Source organism: Entelurus aequoreus, linkage group LG11 (genome assembly GCF_033978785.1).
Source record: "Entelurus aequoreus isolate RoL-2023_Sb linkage group LG11, RoL_Eaeq_v1.1, whole genome shotgun sequence".
Taxonomy (NCBI): Eukaryota; Metazoa; Chordata; class Actinopteri; order Syngnathiformes; family Syngnathidae; genus Entelurus; species Entelurus aequoreus.
Window position 1 is genome coordinate 17,123,843 of NC_084741.1, and position 27,058 is coordinate 17,150,900.

A 27,058-nucleotide genomic window follows, 5' to 3' on the forward strand; every position below is an offset into this window, starting at 1 on the left:
GGATGCTTTGAATTGGGTAAGAAATGTGAAAGTTGTGCATGTTTGAAACTTGGCCCATTTATTTGCAATGGGAAAAAAGTCCTGGAAAACCTGGAATTTGGGGTAATCTGGGAATTTGTACGAAAAAACTATAGTAGCATTTGTTGTCCCAACTAAGAGGAATGTTGTAAAGGTGGAATGGTCAAAAACGGTTGAAGAATGTTGACTGTGAACATTTTCCAGGAAGAGGTGAAAATAGGGCTATGGAAAACCGGGATTTCCTGGAATTTTTTTAGAACTTGGAAAATAGTTTGATTGTCAAAGGTGAGTGGAGCGTGTGGATGGTTTGAATCGGGTAAGAAATGTGAGAGTTGTGCATGTTTGAAACTTGGCCCATTTATTTTCAATGGGAAAAAAGTCATGGAAAACCTGAAATTTGGGGTAATCTGGGAATTTTTACAAAAAAAATATAGTAGCATTTGTTGTCCCAACTAAGAGGAATGTTTTAAAGGTGGAATGGTCAAAAAAGGTTGAAAGATGTCGACTGTGAACATTTTCCAGGAAGAGGTGAAAATAGGGCTTTGGAAAACCGGGATTTCCTGGAATTTTTTAGAACTTGGAAAATGGTAGTTTGATTTTCCAAGGTAAGTGGAGTGTGTGGATGCTTTGAATTGGGTAAGAAATGTGTGAGTTGTGCATGTTTTAAACTTGGCCCATTTATTTTCAATGGGAAAAAAGTCCTGTAAAACCTGGAATTTTGGGTAATTTGGGAATTTGTTCAAAAAAATATAGTAGCATTTGTTGTCCCAACTAAGAGGAATGTTGTAAAGGTGGAATGGTCAAAAACGGTTGAAAAATGTTGACTGTGAACATTTTCCAGGAAGAGGTGAAAATTGGGCTTTGCAAAACCGGGATTTCCTGGAATTTTTTTAGAACTTGGAAAATAGTAGTTTGATTGTCCAAAGTGAGTGGAGCGTGTCGATGGTTTGAATCGGGTAAGAAATGTGAGAGTTGTGCATGTTTGAAACTTGGCCCATTTATTTTCAATGGGAAAAAAGTCCTGGAAAACCTGAAATTAGGGGTAATCTGGGAATTTGTACGAAAAAAATATAGTAGCATTTGTTGTCCCAACTAAGAGGAATGTTTTAAAGGTGGAATGGTCAAAAACGGTTGGAAAATGTTGACTGTGAACATTTTCCAGGAAGAGGTGAAAATTGGGCTTTGCAAAACCGGGATTTCCTGGATTTTTTTTAGAACTTGGAAACAAGTAGTTTGATTGTCCAAAGTGAGTGGAGCGTGTCGATGGTTTGAATCGGGTAAGAAATGTGGGAGTTGTGCATTTTTGAAACTTGGCCCATTTATTTTCAATGGGAAAAAAGTCCTGGAAAACCTGGAATTTGGGGTAATCTGGGAATTTGTACGAAAAAAATATATTAGCATTTGTTGTCCCAACTAAGAGGAATGTTTTAAAGGTGGAATGGTCAAAAACGGTTGGAAAATGTTGACTGTGAACATTTTCCAGGAAGAGGTGAAAATTGGGCTTTGCAAAACCGGGATTTCCTGGAATTTTTTAGAACTTGGAAAAAATTAGTTTGATTGTCCAAAGTGAGTGGAGCGTGTCGATGGTTTGAATCGGGTAAGAAATGTGAGAGTTGTGCATGTTTGAAACTTGGCCCATTTATTTTCAATGGGAAAAAAGTCCTGGAAAACCTGGAATTTGGGGTAATCTGGGAATTTGTACGAAAAAATATAGTAGCATTTGTTGTCCCAACGAAGAGGAATGTTTTAAAGGTGGAATGGTCAAAAAAGGTTGAAAAATGTCGACTGTGAACATTTTCCAGGAAGAGGTGATAATAGGGCTTTGGAAAACCGGGATTTCCTGGAATTTTTTAGAACTTGGAAAATGGTAGTTTGATTGTCCAAAGTGAGTGGAGCGTGTGGATAGTTTGAATCGGATAAGAAATGTGGGAGTTGTGCATGTTTGAAACTTGGCCCATTTATTTGCAATGGGAAAAAAGTCCTGGAAAACCTGGAATTTGGGGTAATCTGGGAATTTGTACGAAAAAACTATAGTAGCATTTGTTGTCCCAACTAAGAGGAATGTTGTAAAGGTGGAATGGTCAAAAACGGTTGAAGAATGTTGACTGTGAACATTTTCCAGGAAGAGGTGAAAATAGGGCTATGGAAAACCGGGATTTCCTGGAATTTTTTTAGAACTTGGAAAATAGTTTGATTGTCAAAGGTGAGTGGAGCGTGTGGATGGTTTGAATCGGGTAAGAAATGTGAGAGTTGTGCATGTTTGAAACTTGGCCCATTTATTTTCAATGGGAAAAAAGTCCTGGAAAACCTGAAATTTGGAGTAATCTGGGAATTTGTACGAAAAAAATATAGTAGCATTTGTTGTCCCAACTAAGAGGAATGTTTTAAAGGTGGAATGGTCAAAAACGGTTGGAAAATGTCGACTGTGAACATTTTCCAAGAAGAGGTGAAAATAGGGCTTTGCAAAACCGGGATTTCCTGGAATTTTTTTAGAACTTGGAAAATAGTAGTTTGATTGTCCAAAGTGAGTGGAGCGTGTGGATGGTTTGAATCGGGTAAGAAATGTGGGAGTTGTGCATGTTTGAAACTTGGCCCATTTATTTTCAATGGGAAAAAAGTCCTGGAAAACCTGGAATTTGGGGTAATCTGGGAATTTTTCCCAACTAAGAGGAATGTTTTAAAGGTGGAATGGTCAAAAACGGTTGAAAAATGTCGACTGTACATATTTTCCAGGAAGAGGTGAAAATAATGCTTTGAAAAAACGGGATTTCCTGGAATTTTTTAGAACTTGGAAAATGGTAGTTTGATTGTCCAAGGTGAGTGGAGTGTGTGGATGCTTTGAATTGGGTAAGAAATGTGTGAGTTGTGCATGTTTGAAACTTGGCCCATTTATTTGCAATGGGAAAAAAGTCCTGGAAAACTTGGAATTTGGGGTAATCTGGGAATTTGTACAAAAAAACTATAGTAGCATTTGTTGTCCCAACTAAGAGGAATGTTGTAAAGGTGGAATGGTCAAAAACGGTTGAAAAATGTTGACTCTGAACATTTTCCAGGAAGAGGTGAAAATTGGGCTTTGCAAAACCGGGATTTCCTGGAATTTTTTTAGAACTTGGAAAATAGTTTGATTGTCAAAGGTGAGTGGAGCGTGTGGATGGTTTGAATCGGGTAAGAAATGTGAGAGTTGTGCATGTTTGAAACTTGGCCCATTTATTTTCAATGGGAAAAAAGTCCTGGAAAACCTGGAATTTTGGGTAATCTGGGATATTTTAAAAACAATTTTTTTGGAGGGGGCTCCCGATTCCCAGTCAAGCCAAACGTTTTGATACTCGAACAATTCCTATTAGATGATAACTATGAGCTGCGGTTTAATCATTATGTTTTTTTAACATTTTGTAAAAGGCCAATAAAAACATCACTTTTTAAAATGTGCTAGCTCGATGTTAATTGGATATGCCATAGACATGCTAAAGATTAGCATTGGCAAATTTGCATGGCGATTTCCACACCACCACATTTGTTAATGAAAACTACATTTAACAATCGAAGGCTGGTGTGTAACAAGTTCAATAATACTTACAGTACAAACACTTTGTAGGACTCAACAAACTACAAGACTGGCACAATCAACTTAATGGTATATACTTTATTTACCTTGCAATGGGGACATTATGTGGTTGCAGTGCAGATACAAAAAGTCCACAAAAAAGGTAAAAAACATGAAAACAAGAGGAAAACATCAAAGAACAAAAACATTAATTAAAAGAGCACAGAGCTGCTACTTCAGTGGCACCATTTTTACATACAGCTACAAAAGTAAAACCAAAACCAGAAGATGAGCAGTAAATACTACATTTTGCGCTCATACGATTTCACCACACATGGACAAAAAGAGAAAAAAATAAAAAACTCAGTTTAGTTTCGAAACTCCACACCATGGCAAAGACTACTTCCCGACTATTTGGACACCCCACACCATGGCAAAGACTACTTCCCGACTATTTTGACGCCCCACACCATGTTAAAGACTACTTCCTGACTATTTTGACACCCCACACCATGGCAAAGACTACGTCCCGACTATTTTGACGCCGCACACCACGTTAAAGACTACTTCCTGACTATTTTGACACCCCACACCATGGCAAAGACTACTTCCTGACTATTTCGACACCCCGCACCATGGCAAAGACTACTTCCCGACCATTTTGACACCCCACACCATGGCAAAGACTACTTCCCGACTATTTAGACACCCCACACCACTGCAAAGTTGAATTCCTGACTATTTTGACACCCCACACCATGGCAAAGACTACTTCCCGACGATTAAGACATCCCACACCATGGCAAAGACTACTTCCCGACTATTTAGACGCCCCACACCATGGCAAAGACTACTTCCTGACTATTTCAACACCCCACACAATGGCAAAAACTACTTTCCGACTATTTTGACACCCCACACAATTGCAAAGACTACTTCCCGCCTATTTTGACACCCCACACCACTGCAAAGTTGAATTCCTGACTATTTTGACACCCCACACCATGGCAAAGACTATTTCCTGACTATTTCGACACCCCACACCATGGCAAAGACTACTTCCCGACTATTTCGACACCCCACACCATGGCAAAGACTACTTCCCGACTATTTCGACACCCCACACCATGGCAAAGACTACTTCCCGACTATTTCGACACCCGACACCATGGCAAAGACTACTTTCTGACTTTTTCAACACCCCACACCATGGCAAAGACTACTTCCTGACTATTTCGACACCCCACACCATGGCAAAGACTACTTCCCGACTATTTCGACACCCCACACAACTGCAAAGACTACTTCCTGACTATTTCGACTCCCCACACCATGGCAAAGACTACTTCCCGACTATTTAGACACGCCACACCATGGCAAAGACTACTTCCCGACTACTTCGACACCCCACACCATGGCAAAGACTACTTCCCGACAATTTTGACACCCCACACCATGGCAAAGACTACTTCCTGACTATTTCGACATCCCACACCACTGCAAAGACTACTTCCTGACTTTTTCGACACCCCACACGAAGGCAAAAACTACTTCCCGACTATTTCGACATCCCACACAATTGCAAAGACTACTTCCTGACTATTTCGACACCTCACACCATGGCAAAGACTACTTCCTGACTATTTCGAAACCCAACACTTTGGCAAAGACTACTTCCCAACAATTTCGACACCCCACACCATGGCAAAGACTACTTCCTGACTATTTTGACACCCCACACCATGGCAAAGACTACTTCCTGACTATTTGGCCCCCCCAGAAACCAAAGCAAAGACTACTTCCCGACTATTTCGACAACCCACACCATGGCGAAGACAACTTCATGACTTTTTCGACACCCCACACCATGGCAAAGACTACTTCCAGACTATTTCGACACCCCACACCATGGCAAAGACTACTTCCCGACTATTTTGACACCCCACACCATGGCAAAGACTGCTTCCTGAATATTTCGACACCCCACACCATGGCAAAGACTACTTCCCGACTATTTGGACACCCCACACCATGGCAAAGACTACTTTCTGACTTTTTCAACACCCCACACCATGGCAAAGACTACTCCCTGACTTTTTCGACACCCCACACCATCGCAAAGACTACTTCCCGACTTTTTCGACACGCCACACCATGGCAAAGACTACTTCCCGACTATTTCGACACCCCACACCATGGCAAAGACTACTTCCCGACTATTTCGGCACCCCACACAACTGCAAAGACTACTTCCTGACTATTTCGACTCCCCACACCATGGCAAAGACTACTTCCCGACTATTTCGACACGCCACACCATGGCAAAGACTACTTCCCGACTACTTCGACACCCCACACCATGGCAAAGACTACTTCCTGAGTATTTTGACACCCCACACCATGGCAAAGACTACTTCCTGACTATTTCGACATCCCATACCACTGCAAAGACTACTTCCTGACTTTTTCGACACCCCACACGAAGGCAAAAACTACTTCCCGACTATTTCGACATCCCACACAATTGCAAAGACTACTTCCTGACTATTTCGACACCCCACACCATGGCAAAGACTACTTCCTGACTATTTCGAAACCCAACACTTTGGCAAAAACTACTTCCCAACAATTTCGACACCCCACACCATGGCAAAGACTACTTCCTGACTATTTTGACACCCCACACCATGGCAAAGACTACTTCCTGACTATTTGGCCCCCCCAGAAACCAAAGCAAAGACTACTTCCCGACTATTTCGACAACCCACACCATGGCAAAGACAACTTCATGACTTTTTCGACACCCCACACCATGGCAAAGACTACTTCCCGACTTTTTCGACACCCCACACCATGGCAAAGACTACTTCCCGACTATTTCGACACCCCACACCATGGCAAAGACTACTTCTCGACTATTTTGACACCCCACACCATGGCAAAGACTACTTCCCGACTATTTGGACACCACACACCATGGCAAAGACTACTTCCTGACTATTTCGACACCCCACACCATGGCAAAGACTACTTCCCGACTATTTGGACACCCCACACCATGGCAAAGACTACTTCCCGACTATTTCGACACCCCACACCATGGCAAAGACTACTTCCCGACTATTTCGACACCCCACACAACTGCAAAGACTACTTACTGACTATTTCGACTCCCCACACCATGGCAAAGACTACTTCCCGACTATTTGGACACCCCACACCATGGCAAAGACTACTTCCTGACTATTTCGACACCCCACACCATGGCAAAGACTATTTCTCGACTATTTCGATACCACACACCATGGCAAAGACTACTTCCTGACTATTTCGACACCCCACACCATGGCAAAGACTACTTCCCGACTATTTGGACACCACACACCATGGCAAAGACTACTTCCTGACTATTTCGACACCCCACACCATGTCAAACACTACTTCCCGACTATTTGGACACCCCACACCATGGCAAAGACTACTTCCCGACTATTTCGACACCCCACACCATGGCAAAGACTACTTCCCGACTATTTCGACACCCCACACAACTGCAAAGACTACTTCCTGACTATTTCGACTCCCCACACCATGGCAAAGACTACTTCCCGACTATTTCGACACGCCACACCATGGCAAAGACTACTTCCCAACTACTTCGACACCCCACACCATGGCAAAGACTACTTCCCGACAATTTTGACACCCCACACCATGGCAAAGACTACTTCCTGACTATTTCGACATCCCACACCACTGCAAAGACTACTTGCTGACTTTTTCGACACCCCACACGAAGGCAAAAACTACTTCCCGACTATTTCGACATCCCACACAATTGCAAAGACTACTTCCTGACTATTTCGACACCCCACACCATGGCAAAGACTACTTCCTGACTATTTCGAAACCCAACACTTTGGCAAAGACTACTTCCCAACAATTTCGACACCCCACACCATGGCAAAGACTACTTCCTGACTATTTTGACACCCCACACCATGGCAAAGACTACTTCCTGACTATTTGGCCCCCCCAGAAACCAAAAAAAAGACTACTTCCCAACTATTTCGACAACCCACACCATGGCAAAGACATCTTCATGACTTTTTCGACACCCCACACCATGGCAAAGACTACTTTTCGACTATTTCGACACCCCACACCATGGCAAAGACTACTTCCTGACTATTTGGCCCCCCCAAAAACCATGGCAAAGACTACTTCCCGACTATTTCGACACCCCACACCATGGCAAAGACTACTTTTCGACTATTTCGACACCCCACACCATGGCAAAGACTACTTCCCGACTATTTCGACACCCCACACCATGGCAAAGACTACTTCCTGACTATTTTGAAACCCAACACTTTGGTAAAGACTACTTCCCAACAATTTCGACACCCCACACCATGGCAAAGACTACTTCCTGACTATTTTGACACCCCACACCATGGCAAAGACTACTTCCTGACTATTTGGCCCCCCCAGAAACCAAAGCAAAGACTACTTCCCGACTATTTCGACAACCCACACCATGGCAAAGACAACTTCATGACTTTTTCGACACCCCACACCATGGCAAAGACTACTTCCCGACTATTTCGACACCCCACACCATGGCAAAGACTACTTCCCGACTATTTTGACACCCGACACCATGGCAAAGACTGCTTCCTGACTATTTGGACACCCCACACCATGGCAAAGACTACTTCCCGACTATTTGGACACCCTACACCATGGCAAAGACTACTTCCCGACTATTTGGACACCCCACACCATGGCAAAGACCACTTCCCGACTATTTTGACACCCCACACCATGGCAAAGACTGCTTCCTGACTATTTCGACACCCCACACCATGGCAAAGACTACTTCCCGACTATTTGGACACCCCACACCATGGCAAAGACTACTTCCCGACTATTTGGACACCACACACCATGGCAAAGACTACTTCCTGACTATTTCGACACCCCACACCATGGCAAAGACTACTTCCCGACTATTTGGACACCCCACACCATGGCAAAGACTACTTCCCGACTATTTCGACACCCCAAACCCTGTCAAACACTACTTCCTGACTATTTTGACAACCCACCTCATGGCAAAGACTACTTCCTGACTATTTCGACACCCCCACCATGGCAAAGACTACTTCCTGACTATTTTGACAACCCACCACATAGCAAAGACTACTTCCTGACTATTGCGACACCCCACACCATGGCAAAGACTACTTCCCGACTATTTCGACACCCCACACCATGGTAAAGACTACTTCCTGACTATTTCGACATCCCATACCACTGCAAAGACTACTTCCTGACTTTTTCGACACCCCACACGAAGGCAAAAACTACTTCCCGACTATTTCGACATCCCACACAATTGCAAAGACTACTTCCTGACTATTTCGACACCCCACACCATGGCAAAGACTACTTCCTGACTATTTCGAAACCCAACACTTTGGCAAAGACTACTTCCCAACAATTTCGACACCCCACACCATGGCAAAGACTACTTCCTGACTATTTTGACACCCCACACCATGGCAAAGACTACTTCCTGACTATTTGGCCCCCCCAGAAACCAAAGCAAAGACTACTTCCCGACTATTTCGACAACCCACACCATGGCAAAGACAACTTCATGACTTTTTCGACACCCCACACCATGGCAAAGACTACTTCCCGACTTTTTCGACACCCCACACCATGGCAAAGACTACTTCCCGACTATTTCGACACCCCACACCATGGCAAAGACTACTTCTCGACTATTTTGACACCCCACACCATGGCAAAGACTACTTCCCGACTATTTGGACACCACACACCATGGCAAAGACTACTTCCTGACTATTTCGACACCCCACACCATGGCAAAGACTACTTCCCGACTATTTGGACACCCCACACCATGGCAAAGACTACTTCCCGACTATTTCGACACCCCACACCATGGCAAAGACTACTTCCCGACTATTTCGACACCCCACACAACTGCAAAGACTACTTACTGACTATTTCGACTCCCCACACCATGGCAAAGACTACTTCCCGACTATTTGGACACCCCACACCATGGCAAAGACTACTTCCTGACTATTTCGACACCCCCACACCATGGCAAAGACTATTTCTCGACTATTTCGATACCACACACCATGGCAAAGACTACTTCCTGACTATTTCGACACCCCACACCATGGCAAAGACTACTTCCCGACTATTTGGACACCACACACCATGGCAAAGACTACTTCCTGACTATTTCGACACCCCACACCATGTCAAACACTACTTCCCGACTATTTGGACACCCCACACCATGGCAAAGACTACTTCCCGACTATTTCGACACCCCACACCATGGCAAAGACTACTTCCCGACTATTTCGACACCCCACACAACTGCAAAGACTACTTCCTGACTATTTCGACTCCCCACACCATGGCAAAGACTACTTCCCGACTATTTCGACACGCCACACCATGGCAAAGACTACTTCCCAACTACTTCGACACCCCACACCATGGCAAAGACTACTTCCCGACAATTTTGACACCCCACACCATGGCAAAGACTACTTCCTGACTATTTCGACATCCCACACCACTGCAAAGACTACTTGCTGACTTTTTCGACACCCCACACGAAGGCAAAAACTACTTCCCGACTATTTCGACATCCCACACAATTGCAAAGACTACTTCCTGACTATTTCGACACCCCACACCATGGCAAAGACTACTTCCTGACTATTTCGAAACCCAACACTTTGGCAAAGACTACTTCCCAACAATTTCGACACCCCACACCATGGCAAAGACTACTTCCTGACTATTTTGACACCCCACACCATGGCAAAGACTACTTCCTGACTATTTGGCCCCCCCAGAAACCAAAAAAAAAGACTACTTCCCAACTATTTCGACAACCCACACCATGGCAAAGACATCTTCATGACTTTTTCGACACCCCACACCATGGCAAAGACTACTTTTCGACTATTTCGACACCCCACACCATGGCAAAGACTACTTCCTGACTATTTGGCCCCCCCAAAAACCATGGCAAAGACTACTTCCCGACTATTTCGACACCCCACACCATGGCAAAGACTACTTTTCGACTATTTCGACACCCCACACCATGGCAAAGACTACTTCCCGACTATTTCGACACCCCACACCATGGCAAAGACTACTTCCTGACTATTTTGAAACCCAACACTTTGGTAAAGACTACTTCCCAACAATTTCGACACACCACACCATGGCAAAGACTACTTCCTGACTATTTTGACACCCCACACCATGGCAAAGACTACTTCCTGACTATTTGGCCCCCCCAGAAACCAAAGCAAAGACTACTTCCCGACTATTTCGACAACCCACACCATGGCAAAGACAACTTCATGACTTTTTCGACACCCCACACCATGGCAAAGACTACTTCCCGACTATTTCGACACCCCACACCATGGCAAAGACTACTTCCCGACTATTTTGACACCCGACACCATGGCAAAGACTGCTTCCTGACTATTTGGACACCCCACACCATGGCAAAGACTACTTCCCGACTATTTGGACACCCTACACCATGGCAAAGACTACTTCCCGACTATTTGGACACCCCACACCATGGCAAAGACCACTTCCCGACTATTTTGACACCCCACACCATGGCAAAGACTGCTTCCTGACTATTTCGACACCCCACACCATGGCAAAGACTACTTCCCGACTATTTGGACACCCCACACCATGGCAAAGACTACTTCCCGACTATTTGGACACCACACACCATGGCAAAGACTACTTCCTGACTATTTCGACACCCCACACCATGGCAAAGACTACTTCCCGACTATTTGGACACCCCACACCATGGCAAAGACTACTTCCCGACTATTTCGACACCCCAAACCCTGTCAAACACTACTTCCTGACTATTTTGACAACCCACCTCATGGCAAAGACTACTTCCTGACTATTTGGACACCCCCACCATGGCAAAGACTACTTCCTGACTATTTTGACAACCCACCACATAGCAAAGACTACTTCCTGACTATTGCGACACCCCACACCATGGCAAAGACTACTTCCCGACTATTTCGACACCCCACACCATGGTAAAGACTACTTCCTGACTATTTCGTCACCCCACACCAGGGGTCGGCAACCCGCGGCTCCGGAGCCGCATGCGGCTCTTTGATCACTCTGATGCGGCTCCGCTTGTCACGGTCAGGGCGCAATGGAATGCGCCCTCATCCTTGCGCTCTGCTAGTCAAACCTCGGGACACGCCCACCTCTCTCTCCTCTCTCTCTCTCTCTCTCTCTCTCTCTCTCTCTCTCTCTCTCTCTCTCTCTCTCTCTCTACTCTCTCTCTCTCTCTCTCTCTCTCTCTCTCTCTCTTCTCTCTCTCTCTCTCTCTCTCTCTCTCTCTCTCTCTCTCTCTCTCTCTCTCTCTCCTCTCTCTCTCTCTCTCAGGAGCAGAAATCACTGTATAATAAATATTTTTATTTCCTATAATTTTGCATATATTCACATTTTTTAATTGTTCAGTGAAATAGACATTTATTATTCAGGTTGGCAGCTGACTGCACGGCGCCAGTAAAAGGAGGACGGCACAGAGAGAGAGGACGGCATTTTTGGTTCTCTGCCAGTGGATAATTTAAGTTTGGCGTTTTGTTTTTTCATTACTACAAGGAGGACTTAAATTGACATTAAGTATTTACTTAACCTTCAACCCGCCGTCTTTTTCGGAGTTAAAACGTTTTGTTGCATGCAGAATTTGTACTATATATTATATATCTCTCATTGATTTCATAAATGTAACCCATAATAGTTTGTTAATACATAGCACAAAGCAAAAAAAAACAACGTTATATGCAGTGTTATTTCCATTTAAATTTCAAAAGAGTTTGTGGCTCCCATTGTTTTCTTTAATTTGTGAAACGGGTCAAAATGGCTCTTTGAGTGGTAAAGGTTGCCGACCACCTGCCCCACACCATGGCAAAGACTACTTCCCGACTATTTCGACACCCCAAACCTGGCAAAGACTACTTCCCGACTATTTCAACACCCCACACCATGGCAAAGACTACTTCCTGACTTTTTCGACACCCCACATCATGCAAAGACTACTTTCCGACTATTTCGACACCCCACAACCATGGCAAAGACTACTTCCCGACTATCTTGACACCCCACACCATGGCAAAGACTACTTTTCGACTATTTCGACACCCCACACCACGGCAAAGACTACTTCCTGACTATTTGCCACCCAGAAACCATGGCAAAGACTACTTCCCGACTATTTCAACACCCCACACCATGGCAAAGGACTACTTCCTGACTATTTGGCCCCCCCAGAAACCATGGCAAAGACTACTTCCCGACTATTTCGACACCCCACACCATGGCAAAGACTACTTCCCGACTATTTCGACACCCCACACCATGCAAAAACTACTTCCCGACTATTTCGACACCCCTCACCATGGCTAAGATTACTTCCCGACTATTTTGACACCCCACACCAGGCAAAGACTACTTCCCGACTATTTCGACACCCCACACCATGGCAAATACTACTTCCTGACTAATTCGACACCCCACACCATGGCAAAGACTACTTCCCGACTATTTCAACACCCCACACCATGGCAAAGACTACTTCCCGACTATTTCGACACCCCACACCATGGAAAAGACTTCTTCCCGACTATTTCGACACCCTACACCATGGCAAAGACTACTTCCCGACTATTTCGACACCCCACAACCATGGCAAAGACTACTTCCCGACTATTTCGAAACCCCACACATGGCAAAGACTACTTCCCGACTATTTCGACACCCCACACCATGGCAAAGACTACTTCCCGAACTATTTCGACACCCCAAACCGTGGCAAAGACTACTTCCCGACTATTTCGACACCCCACACCATGGCAAAGACTACTTCCTGACTTTTTCGACACCCCACATCATGGCAAAGACTACTTTCGACTATTTCGACACCCCACACCATGGCAAAGACTACTTCCCGACTATCTTGACACCCCACACCATGGCAAAGACTACTTTCTGACTATTTCGACACCCCACACCATGGCAAAGACTACTTCCTGACTATTTGGCCACCCCAGAAACCATGGCAAAGACTACTTCCCGACTATTTCAACACCCCACACCATGGCAAAGACTACTTCCTGACTATTTGGCCCCCCCAGAAACCATGGCAAAGACTACTTCCGACTATTTCGACACCCACACCATGGCAAAGAACTATTCCCGACTATTTCGACACCCCACACCATGGCAAAAACTACTTCCCGACTATTTCGACACCCCTCACCATGGCTAAGATTACTTCCCGACTATTTTGACACCCCACACCATGGCAAAGACTACTTCCCGACTATTTCGACACCCCACACCATGGCAAAGACTACTTCCTGACTATTTCGACACCCCACACCATGGCAAAGACTACTTCCCGACTATTTCAACACCCCACACCATGGCAAAGACTACTTCCCGACTATTTCGACACCCCACACCATGGCAAAGACTACTTCCTGACTATTTGGCCCCCCAAGAAACCATGGTAAAGACTACTTTCTGACTATTTTCACACCCCACACCATGGCAAAGACAACTTCCCGACTATTTCGACACCCCACACCATGGAAAAAGACTCTTCCCGACTATTTCGACACCTACACATGGCAAAGACTACTTCCCGACTATTTCGACACCCCACACCATGGCAAAGACTACTTCCCGACTATTTCGACACCCCACACCATGAAAAGACTTCTTCCCGACTATTTCGACACCCTACACCATGGCAAAGACTACTTCCCGACTATTTCAACACCCCACACCATGGCAAAGACTACTTCCCGACTATTTCGACACCCCACACCATGGCAAAGACTACTTCCTGACTATTTGGCCCCCCAAGAAACCATGGTAAAGACTACTTTCTGACTATTTTCACACCCCACACCATGGCAAAGACAACTTCCCGACTATTTCGACACCCCACACCATGGAAAAGACTTCTTCCCGACTATTTCGACACCCTACACCATGGCAAAGACTACTTCCCGACTATTTCAGACACCCCACACCATGGCAAAGACTACTTCCCGACTATTTCGAAACCCCACACCATGGCAAAGACTACTTCCCGACTATTTCGACACCCCACACCATGGCAAAGACTACTTCCCGACTATTTCGACACCCCAAACCGTGGCAAAGACTACTTCCCGACTATTTCGACACCCACACCATGGCAAAGACTACTTCCTGACTTTTTCGACACCCACATCATGGCAAAGACTACTTTCCGACTATTTCGACACCCCACACCATGGCAAAGACTACTTCCGACTATCTTGACACCCCACACCATGGCAAAGACTACTTTTCGACTATTTCGACACCCCACACCATGGCAAAGACTACTTCCTGACTATTTGGCCACCCCAGAAACCATGGCAAAGACTACTTCCCGACTATTTCAACACCCCACACCCATGGCAAAGACTACTTCCTGACTATTTGGCCCCCCCAGAAACCATGGCAAAGACTACTTCCCGACTATTTTGACACCCACACCATGGCAAAGACTACTTCCCGACTATTTCGACACCCCACACCATGGCAAAAACTACTTCCCGACTATTTCGACACCCCTCACCATGGCTAAGATTACTTCCCGACTATTTTGACACCCCACACCATGGCAAAGACTACTTCCCGACTATTTCGACACCCACACCATGGCAAAGACTACTTCCTGACTATTTCGACACCCCACACCATGGCAAAGACTACTTCCCGACTATTTCAACACCCCACACCATGGCAAAGACTACTTCCCGACTATTTCGACACCCCACACCATGGCAAAGACTACTTCCTGACTATTTGGCCCCCAAGAAACCATGGTAAAGACTACTTTCTGACTATTTTCACACCCCACACCATGGCAAAGACAACTTCCCGACTATTTCGACACCCCCACACCATGGAAAAGACTTCTTCCCGACTATTTCGACACCCTACACCATGGCAAAGACTACTTCCCGACTATTTCGACACCCCCACACCATGGCAAAGACTACTTCCCGACTATTTCGACACCCCACACCATGGAAAAGACTTCTTCCCGACTATTTCGACACCCTACACCATGGCAAAGACTACTTCCCGACTATTTCGACACCCCCACACCATGGCAAAGACAACTTCCCGACTATTTCGACACCCCACACCATGGAAAATACTACTTCCCGACTATTTTGACACCCTACACCATGGCAAAGACTACTTCCCGACTATTTCGACACCCCACACCATGGCAAAGACTACTTCCCGACTATTTCGACACCCCACACCATGGCAAAAACTACTTCCCGACTATTTCGACACCCCACACCATGGCAAAGACTACTTCCTGACTATTTTGACACCCAACACCATGGCAAAGACTACTTCCTGACTATTTCGACACCCCACACCATGGCAAAGACTACTTCCCGACTATTTCGACACTCCACACCATGGCAAAGACTACTTCCCGACTATTTAGATACTCCACACCATGGCAAAGACTATTTACCAACTATTTTGACACCCCACACCATGGCAAAGACAACTTCCCGACTATTTCGACACTCCACACCATGGCAAAGACTACTTCCCGACTATTTAGATACCCCACACCATGGCAAAGACTATTTACCAACTATTTTGACACCCCACACCATGGCAAAGACTACTTTTCGACTATTTCGACACCCCACGCCATGGCAAAGACTACTTCCTGACTATTTGGCCCCCCCAGAAACCATGGCAAAGACTACTTCCCGACTATTTCGACACCCCACACCATGGCAAAGACTACTTCCCGACTATTTCGACACCCCACCACATGGCAAAGACTACTTCCTGACTATTTCAACACCCCACACCACTGCAAAGACTACTTCCTGACTATTTTGACACCCCACACCATGGCAAAGACTACTTCCCGACTATTTCGACACCCCACACCATGGCAAAGACTACTCTCCGACTATTTCGACACCCCACACCATGGCAAAGACTACTTCCTGACTATTTGGCCCCCCAAGAAACCATGGCAAAGACTACTTTCTGACTATTTCGACACCCCACACCATGGCAAAGACAACTTCCCGACTATTTCGACACCCCACACCATTGAAAAGACTACTTCCCGACTATTTCGACACCCCACACCATGGCAAAGACTACTTCCTGACTATTTCAACACCCCACACCACTGCAAAGACTACTTCCTGACTATTTTGACACCCCACACCATGGCAAAGACTACTTCCCGACTATTTCGACACCCCACACCATGGCAAAGACAACTTCCCGACTATTTCGACACCCCACACCATGGCAAAGACTACTTCCTGACTATTTCGACACCCAACACCATGGCAAAGACTACTTCCTGACTATTTCGACACCCCATACCATGGCAAAGACTACTTCCCGACTATTTCGACACTCCACACGATGGCAAAGACTACTTCCCGACTATTTAGATACCCCACACCATGGCAAAGACTATTTACCAACTATTTTGACACCCCACACCATGGCAAAGACTACTTCCCGACTATTTTGACACCCCACACCATGGCAAAGACTACTTGCCGACTATTTCGAAACCCCACACCATGTTAAAGACTACTTCCCGACTATTTCGACACCCCACACCATGGCAAAGACTACTTCCCGACTATTTCGAAACCCCACACCATGGCAAAGACTACTTCCTGACTTTGTCGACACCCCACACCATGGCAAAGACTACTTTCTGACTTTTTCGACACTCCACACCATGGCAAAGACTACTTCCATGACTATTTCGACACCCCACACCATTGCAAAGACTACTTCCCGACTATTTCGACACCCCACACCCGGGTCGTGTGTTCGGATCACTTCGTTTCTGGTAAATATAAGGAACAAAAATCCACCTTCTTAACCACAACTTGGCTATACGTCCGTGCTAATGTTGTACTTGTTGAATTTGTACCTTATAACGTTCGACAGCTGAAGTTGTTGTTGTACAAAAATAACATGCGGTATATACTATATAGTCTATAGCCTAGCTAGCTATTTTCGAAAACCGGACAACGAGAGGATACCAAAGGCAGCGTTAAGATGGACACCACCGGGAAAACGTAAGCCAGGGCGGCCAAAGAACACCTGGCGAAGAACAGTTGAAGGGGAGCTGAAAGAGATGAAGCTTACATGGGGCGAGGCACAGAGACGAGCACAGCACCGAGATGAATGGCGTCGAGTCGTCGAAGCCTTATTTCCCATCCGGGAAGAAGTTAAGTAAGTAATATACAAGATGGCGCCAGTATGTGCTAAGGCTTGCCGTCTCTCGCTGTCAGCTTTGCTTGTTTTTGTGCTGTTCGCGTCTTTTGTTGTACCTGTCAACTCACTGTTTGTGTATGACCGCCAAACGCTGTTGGATCTTTGTCCCTCTCACACGGATATGATCAACTTCGACGTTAGTTTTACGACGTCCCAGTCAGCTTTCTCACCTGGCCGGATTCCTGCCTTCCTTTTTCGCCCTCGAAAGCGTCATCGGCGCCGCGGTAAACGTGGCGGCCAGCTGGTGAAAGTTAGGGCACTCCTGGCCCGGCTTTCCGTGACTTCCCGAAGGAGGTATGGACCGGTACCTGATTTCTTCCTGCACCCACGTTTGCTGGATCCCGCCGGGTCCTGGATTGTTCCTGTCGTTGGCCTGCAGGGGGAAGCTCGCCCGCCGCGCTCCTGCTGTCCCCGCCCCCGGAGGTGCGAAGTGAATTCCCGCCACCTGCGGGCTCTGTGTCGGGCCCCACCCGGATCAGCACCGGCCTTGGACGCGCCGGCCCCCGTTAAGTTCGGTCTTGTTAACGCAAGATCCTTGACAAACAAAACTTTTATCCTGAAGGATTTATTCGTCTCCCGCGGACTGGACTTCCTCTGTGTGACGGAGACTTGGCTGAGAACTGGTGAGTTCGCTCCTCTAAATGAACTTTTATCACCGGAGTGCTCGTATTTTAATTCTCCGCGGCCGTCTGGCCGAAAAGGAGGAGGATTAGCAGTCGTTTTTAAAAATGACTTTAAATGCCGTCAGATCCGCCTGCAATCCTCCTTTTCAAGCTTCGAACTATGCATGTTTGAGCTGGGTCTTTCTGATGTCGTCCTGTGTGCTGTAGTTTATCGACCACCTAAGTACCACAAAGACTTCATAAATGACTTTTCTGAATTTCTGGCCGAAATTCTGCCCAAATATGATCGTGTTCTTATTGTTGGTGACTTTAATATTCACACCTGCTGCCCAGACGAACCTCTATCCAGGAGCTTCCTGGATGTCATTGACTCTTTTCATTTTATACAGTCTGTATCTGGTTCCACACATGAACGTGGGCATACACTAGATCTCGTATTGTCTCATGGTTTTAATGTTGACAATGTCGTTGTTGGTGATGCTGTGTTTTCTGATCACAGTCCTGTTATGTTTAATTTAAGTTTGGACCCTGATGTGAAACCGCTTGCCGTGCGTCATGGGCGTGTTATTAGGTCTGACACCGCAGCCACCTTCTCCCCTCTATTCACTGTGTCCATGCAGAGTATATCACACTCTGCAGACACTGAACAATTGATGTGCTCTTTTCTTTCTACATGTTCTGAGGTTCTGGATAGTATAGCGCCCCTCAAAGCTATACGTCCAAAGCCAAAACAGGAGCCTTGGCTCAATGAAACCACACGCACAGCTCGGCGTGAGTGGCGAAGGGCGGAGCGCAAGTGGAAAGGGGATCACTTGGAGGTTTCTTATCAAATTTTAAAAGAAAACTGTCAGAACTATCAAAGTGTGGTTAAAGCTGAGAAAACAAAATATCTGTCAGACTTAATTTTAAATAGTATCAGCAAGCCACGTGTTCTTTTTAATACTATTAGTTATGTTCTTAATCCGAATCCAGCCACTTTACTGGAGATGACAAGTGAAACTTGTGAAAAATTTCTCTCCTTTTTTAACGATAAAGTTGCTTTTATTCGGGCAAATCTTTCTCGCTCTCCATTGAGTTTTAATGTGGCCACTCAGTGCTTGGCTGTGTTTAGTCACTTTGAGCCTGTGTCCATGCCTGAGCTTACAGGAATAGTCCACAAACTGAAACCCTCGTCCTGTCCCACAGACCCAGTCCCCCCTCGCTTTTTTAAAGAAATCTGGGGCACTATTGACTTGTCTGTTAGGGACATCATCAACAGCAGCTTGATTTCTGGCTGGGTCCCCTCTTTTTGTAAAAGAGCTGTTGTCGAGCCTTTGATTAAAAAAACAGGTCTAGATCCGACATGTTTGTCAAATTATCGGCCCATTTCCAAATTACCTTTTGTGTCAAAAATTCTGGAGAAATGTGTTTTAGCGCAGCTGCAGCCTTTTTTAGATGAAAATAGCACTTTAGATCCATTTCAGTCTGGATACAAGGCTTTGCACAGTACTGAATCTGCACTTTTAAAGGTTTTTAATGACTTGCTTTTAATGTCTGATTCTGGTAGCTCTGCCATTTTAGTGCTTTTAGATCTTACAGCTGCCTTTGACACAGTCGACCACACAATTCTTTTAGACCGCCTGAGAGACTGTGTGGGTGTCAGGGGGACTGCATTAGAGTGGTTCAGATCCTACCTGTCAGAGAGGTCCTTCTCTGTCAGGCTGGGGGACGCCACCTCTTCTTCTGCTCCGCTTTACTGTGGTGTCCCCCAGGGATCCATTCTAGGCCCCATCCTGTTTTCCTTGTACATTCCCCCTCTTGGAGAGATTTTTAAGAAACATGGAGTGTCTTATCACTTTTATGCAGATGACTGCCAAATGTATATGCCAATTTCAAAAGGCCACGGCCCCCTGACACCCCTTCTCAACTGTCTATGTGATGTCAAGGCTTGGTTAGCCCAGAATTTTTTAATAATGAATGAGGGAAAAACGGAAATTTCAGTTTTTGGTCCGGCCCTCACTGACTTGGGACCATTGCAAAATCATGTGCGTCCCAAAGTCACCAGCCTTGGCGTCACTATAGACAGCGATTTTAAATTCGACAAACAAGTCAATGGCGTTTTAAAATCGTGTTTTTATCATCTTCGTCTTTTAGCAAAGGTAAAACCATTTTTATCTTTTAACCTTTTTGAACAAGTCGTGCATGCTTTTATTTCAAGTCGCCTAGACTACTGCAATGCACTTTATGCTGGCATTAGCCAAAAAGCTCTCTCCCGGTTGCAGTTAGTCCAGAACGCGGCAGCACGACTTTTAACAGGGGCCAGGAAACGTGAGCATATAACCCCAATTCTTCGGAGTTTGCACTGGCTCCCTGTTCATTTTAGAATTGATTTTAAATCCTTGCTGTTTGTTTTTAAAGCTTTACATGGACTGGCACCTCAGTATATCTCGGACCTCATCCAAATTTACACTCCTGCGCGCGCTCTGAGGTCCGAGAGCCAGCTCCAGCTCGTGGTGCCCAGGACGAGACTTAAAACCAGGGGAGACAGGGCCTTCTCTGTGGTCGGCCCTAAACTCTGGAACACTCTGCCCCTCCATGTTCAAACTGCTCCCACAGTGGAGTGTTTTAAGTCTCGTCTAAAGACCCACTTTTATTCTTTGGCTTTTAACACTACGTGAGTTGTGTGGTCTTCTGTCCTCTGTTGTCCTGTGTGGTTAGGGTTAGGGTTATAAATTTTGATGTCTATTTTACTGTTTTAATTGGTTTCACCCTTTAAAATCGTTTTTAATCATATTTATTTTTTATATTGTCTCTGTATTGGTTTTCTATTCATTTATTCTTTGTTTTTATTCAGTCATTGGTGTAGCATAATATTGTTTTTAATATAGTTTTTAATATTGTTTTTAATATTGTTTTTAACATGGCTGTGCAGCACTTTGGAAACATTCTTGTTGTGTAAATGTGCTATATAAATAAAGTGGATTGGATTGGATTGGATACTATATAGTCCAGGGGTCACCAACGCGGTGCCCGCGGGCACCAGGTAGCCCGTAAGGACCAGATGAGTAGCCCGCTGGCCTGTTCTAAAAATAGCTCAAATAGCAGCACTTACCAGTGAGCTGCCTCTATTTTTAAAATTGTATTTATTTACTAGCAAGCTGGTCTCGCTTTGCCCGACATTTTTAATTCTAAGAGAGACAAAACTCAAATAGAATTTGAAAATCCAAGAAAATATTTTAAAGACTTGGTCTTCACTTGTTTAAATAAATTCATACATGTTTTTACTTTGCTTCTTATAACTTTCAGAAAGACAATTTTAGAGAAAAAATACAACCTTAAAAATGATTTTAGGATTTTTAAACACATATACCTTTTTACCTTTTAAATTCCTTCCTCTTCTTTCCTGACAATTTAAATCAATGTTCAAGTAAATTTTTTTATTGTAAAGAATAATAGATACATTTTAATTTAATTCTTCATTTTAGCTTCTGTTTTTTCAACGAAGAATATTTGTGAAATATTTCTTCAAACTTATGATTAAAACTCAAAAAAATTATTCTGGCAAATCTAGAAAATCTGTAGAATCAAATTTGAATGTTATTTCAAAGTCTTTTGAATTTCTTTTAAAATTTTTGTTCTGGAAAATCTAGAAGAAATAATGATTTGTCTTTGTTAGAAATATAGCCTGGTCCAATTTGTTATATATTCTAACAAAGTGTAGATTGGATTTTAACCTATGTAAAAAATGTCATCAAAATTCTAAAATTAATCTTAATCAGGAAAAATTACTAATGATGTTCCATAAATTATTTTTTTAATTTTTTCAAAAAGATTCAAATTAGCTAGTTTTTCTCTTCTTTTTTTCGGTTGAATTTTGAATTTTAAAGAGTCGAAATTGAAGATAAACTATGTTTCAAAATTTAATTGTCATTTTTTTTTCGTGTTTTCTCCTCTTTTAAACCGTTCAATTAAGTTTGAATATCATTAATTATTAATAATAACATACAGTTAAAGGTAAATTGAGAAAATTGGCTATTTCTGGCAATTTAATTACGTGTGTATCAAACTGGTAGCCCTTCGCATTAATCAGTACCCAAGAAGTAGCTCTTGGTTTCAAAAAGGTTGGTGACCCCTGATATAGTCTATAGCCTAGCTAGCTATTTTCGAAAACCGGTTTCGTTTAAATTTGCACTTAACAGTTGGGTTTTTAAAAAACAATAAACCCTATAATTTTCATGTTGCCATTCAATACATGTACTCCTCAAATATCTCAATATTTTATACACTAACACTTTATTTTGTTGTTGATAACTTCCGCGTCTCTTTCTTAGTAGCGCGCAGGCTAAGCTAACTAGCAAGCTAAGCTAAGCCTGAGAAGCTTTAAAGTTCACTGAGACGAGTCTGACGCAAATAAAGTTTTTTCACACGATATGCGAATAAGTAAAAATGCGTAAATGAAGGATTTAACGCCGACTTCCAAGCCACAGCGCTCGTTAAATGCTTTTTCTGTCAATGCTGTGTTCGCTGTGAGCTGGTTTGTTTTCAACGAATTCCCGGTTGCTAGGGGATTGGTAGGCGGAAGTGACGTAGGTCCGCCCTCACCCATTCCACAGTATTCTGGACATCTGTGTTGGTGAATCGGTTGCAATTTGTTCATTGCATTATGGAGAAAGAAGCTGAGCAAGCAAAGAAGAAAGATGTCGGTGCGAAGCGTCTATTTTGCGAGGGAAGTCAGCAGCAACACGTACACAGCCGGCGCTTCTTTGTTTACATTCCCGAAAGATGCAGTCAAGATCGAAGAACTCGGACAACAGAGACTCTTACCAGGAGGACTTTGATTTGGATACACAGTTGCAATACCGTGAGTACACAGCTGCGCTTCCAAACATTTGATCGCTTGCTATAACTAGCTCGAGCTAGTAGCTAGGAACTAGGAGCTAGCATTAGGATTAATTTGTGGCATATTAAATATAAGCCTGGTTGTGTTGTGGCTAATAGAGTATATATATGTCTTGTGTTTATTTACTGTTGTAGTCATTCCCAGCTGAATATCAGGTCCCACCCGCGTGCTTCCAAACATTTGATTGCTTTCCAGTACGTGCGTTTAATGTACGTAACTTTGGTTAAATATATAAGCTTTATGAACCTTGGGTTAGGTGAACGGTTGTTTGGGCTGAGTGAGTGTGTATGTTGTGCAGGTGTTTGAATTGTATTGGCGGGTTATATATACGGGATCCCGTCCATATTACCCGCTCAAGCTATAACTAGGTCGAGCTAGTAGCTAGTAGCTAGGAGCTAGCATAACAAACACCTAGGTGTTTGTTATGCGGGATTAATTTGTGGCATATTAAATATAAGCCTGGTTGTGTTGTGGCTAATAGAGTATATATATGTCTTGTGTTTATTTACTGTTGTAGTCATTCCCAGCTGAATATCAGGTCCCACCCGCGCGCTTCCAAACATTTGATTGCTTGCCAGTACGTGCGTGTCATGTACGTAACTTTGGTTAAATATATAAGCTTTATGAACCTTGGGTTAGGTGAACGGTTCTTTGGGCTGAGTGAGTGTGTATGTTGTGCAGGTGTTTGAATTGTATTGGTGGGTTATATATATACGGGATCCCGTCCATATTACCTGCTCGAGCTATAACTAGGTCGAGCTAGTAGCTGGTAGCTAGGAGCTAGCATAACAAACACCTAGGTGTTTAAATATAAGCCTGGTTGTGTTGTGGCTAATAGAGTATATATATGTCTTGTGTTTATTTACTGTTGTAGTCATTCCCAGCTGAATATCAGGTCCCACCCGCGCGCTTCCAAACATTTGATTGCTTGCCAGTACGTACGTGTCATGTACGTAACTTTGGTTAAATATATTTATGAACCTTGGGTTAGGTGAACAGTTCTTTGGGCTGAGTGAGTGTGTATGTTGTGCAGGTGTTTGAATTGTATTGGCGGGTTATATATACGGGATCCCGTCCATATTACCCGCTCGAGCTATAACTAGCTCGAGCTAGTAGCTAGTAGCTAGGAGCTAGCATAACAAACACCTAGGTGTTTAAATATAAGCCTGGTTGTGTTGTGGCTAATAGAGTATATATATGTCTTGTGTTTATTTACTGTTGTAGTCATTCCCAGCTGAATATCAGGTCACCCCCGGCTCTCACAGCATCTTCCCTATCTGAATCGCTTCCACTCCCCACTAGTCCTTCACTTGCACTTTCCTCATCCACAAATCTTTCTTCATCCTCGCTCAAATTAATGGGGAAATCGTCGCTTTCTCGGTCCGAATCTCTCTCACTTCATGCGGCCATCATTGTAAACAATAGGGAACTTTGCGTATATGTTCAACTGACTACGTCACGCTACTTCCGGTAGGGGCAAGCCTTTTTTTATCAGATACCAAAATTTGCGATCTTTATCGTCGTTGTTCTATACCAGGGGTCGGCAACCCGCGGCTCTAGATCTTTAGCGCCGCCCTAGTGGCTCTCAGGAGCTTTTTTAAAAATGTATGAAAAATGGAAAAAGATGAGGAAAAAAAAAAGTTTTTGTTTTAATATGTTTTAACATGACGCAAAACTCCCTAATTGTTATAAAGCACACTGTTTATATTAAACATGCTTCACTGATTCGAGTATTTGGCGAGCGCCGTTTTGTCCTACTAATTTTGGCGGTCCTTGAACTCACCGTGGTTTGTTTACAAGTATAACTTTCTCCGACTTTCTACGACGTGTTTTATGCCACTTCTTTTTCTGTCTCATTCTGTCCACCAAACTTTTAACGTTGTGCGTGAAGGCACAAAGGTGAGTTTTGTTGATGTTATTGACTTGTGTGGAGTGCTAGTCAGACATATTTGGTCAGTGCGTGACTGCAAGCTAATCGATGCTAACATGCTATTTAGGCTAGCTATATGTACATATTGCAGCATTATGCCTCATTTGTAGCTATATTTGAGGTCATTTAGTTTCCTTTAAGTCATCTTAATTCAATTTATATCTCATGACACACTATCTGTATGTAATATGGCTTTTAATTTTTTGCGGCTCCAGACAGATTTGTTTTTGTATTCTTGGTCCAATATGGCTCTTTCAACATTTTGGGTTGCCGACCCCTGTTCTATACTAAATCCTTTGAGCAAAAATATGGCAATATCGCGAAATGATCAAGTATGACACATAGAATAGATCTGCTATCCCCGTTTAAGTAAAACAAATTCATTTCAGTAGGCCTTTAAGTGGAAACAAGAAAGTGTTTGATCACATTTTCATATTTCATTGCATGCACACGACAACAATATTTGTTGAGAGCGATCACCGGCCCTTGACTCACAAAAGTTCTGTGTTCCATCTTCATGAAGGACGATGTGGTCTTTTGTCAGCAAGACGGCCTCAAAAGCACAGCAAGTTCAAAGCAGTACAAACCCCAAAAGCAGTGAAGTTGTCACGTCGTGTAAATGGTAAATAAAAACAGAATACAATGATTTGCAAATCCTTTTCAACGTATATTCAATTGAATAGACTGCAAAGACAACATATTTCATGTTCACACTGCAAAACTTCGTTATTTTTTGCAAATATTAGCTCATTTGGAATTTGATGCCTGCGACATGTTTTAAAAAAAGCTGGCACAAGTGGCAAAAAAGACTGAGAAAGTTGAGGAATGCTCATCAAAGACTCATTTGGAACATCCCACAGGTGAACAGGCTAATTGGGAACAGGTGGGTGCCATGATTGGGTATAAAAGCAGCTTCCATGTAATGCTCAGTCATTCACAAACAAGGACGGGGCGAGGGTCACCACTTTGTCAACAAATGCCTGAGCAAATTGTACATTTTCTCAACCAGCTATTGCAAGGAATTTAGGGATTTCACCATCTAAAGTCCGTAATATCATCAAAAAGTTCAGAGAATCTGGAGAAATCACTGCACGTAAGCGATGATATTATGCACCTTGGATCCCTCAGGCGGTACTGCATCAAAAAGCGAAATCAGTGTGTAAAGGATATCACAACATGGGCTCGGGAACACTTCAGAAAACCACTGTCAGTAACTACAGTTGGTCGATACATCTGTAAGTGCAAGTTAAAACTCTACTATGCAAAGCCAAATCCATTTATCAACAACACCCAGAAACGCCGCCATCTTCGCTGGGCCCGAGCTCATCTAAGATAGACTGACGCAGAGTGTAAAAGTGTTCTGTGGTCTGACGAGTCCACATTTTGAATTGTTTTTGGAAACTGTGGACGTCGTGTCCTCCGGACCAAAGAGGAAAAGAACCATCCGGATTGTTCTTGACGCAAAGTGTAAACACCAGCATGTGTGATGGTATGGGGGTGTATTAGTGCCCAAGACATGGGTAACTTACACATCTGTGAAGGCACCATTAATAATGAAAGGTACATACAGGTTTTAGAGCCATCCAAGC

At 44.0% G+C, this 27,058-nt stretch overlaps 1 protein-coding gene across 1 annotated transcript in view; it reads left to right on the forward strand.

The window, feature by feature from the left end:
• The window catches only part of LOC133659835 (ephrin type-B receptor 5-like), a 101,710-nt gene that overhangs the window by 27,849 nt on the left and 46,803 nt on the right, over positions 1-27,058 (forward strand). The gene's annotated exons all lie outside the window — the stretch shown is intronic.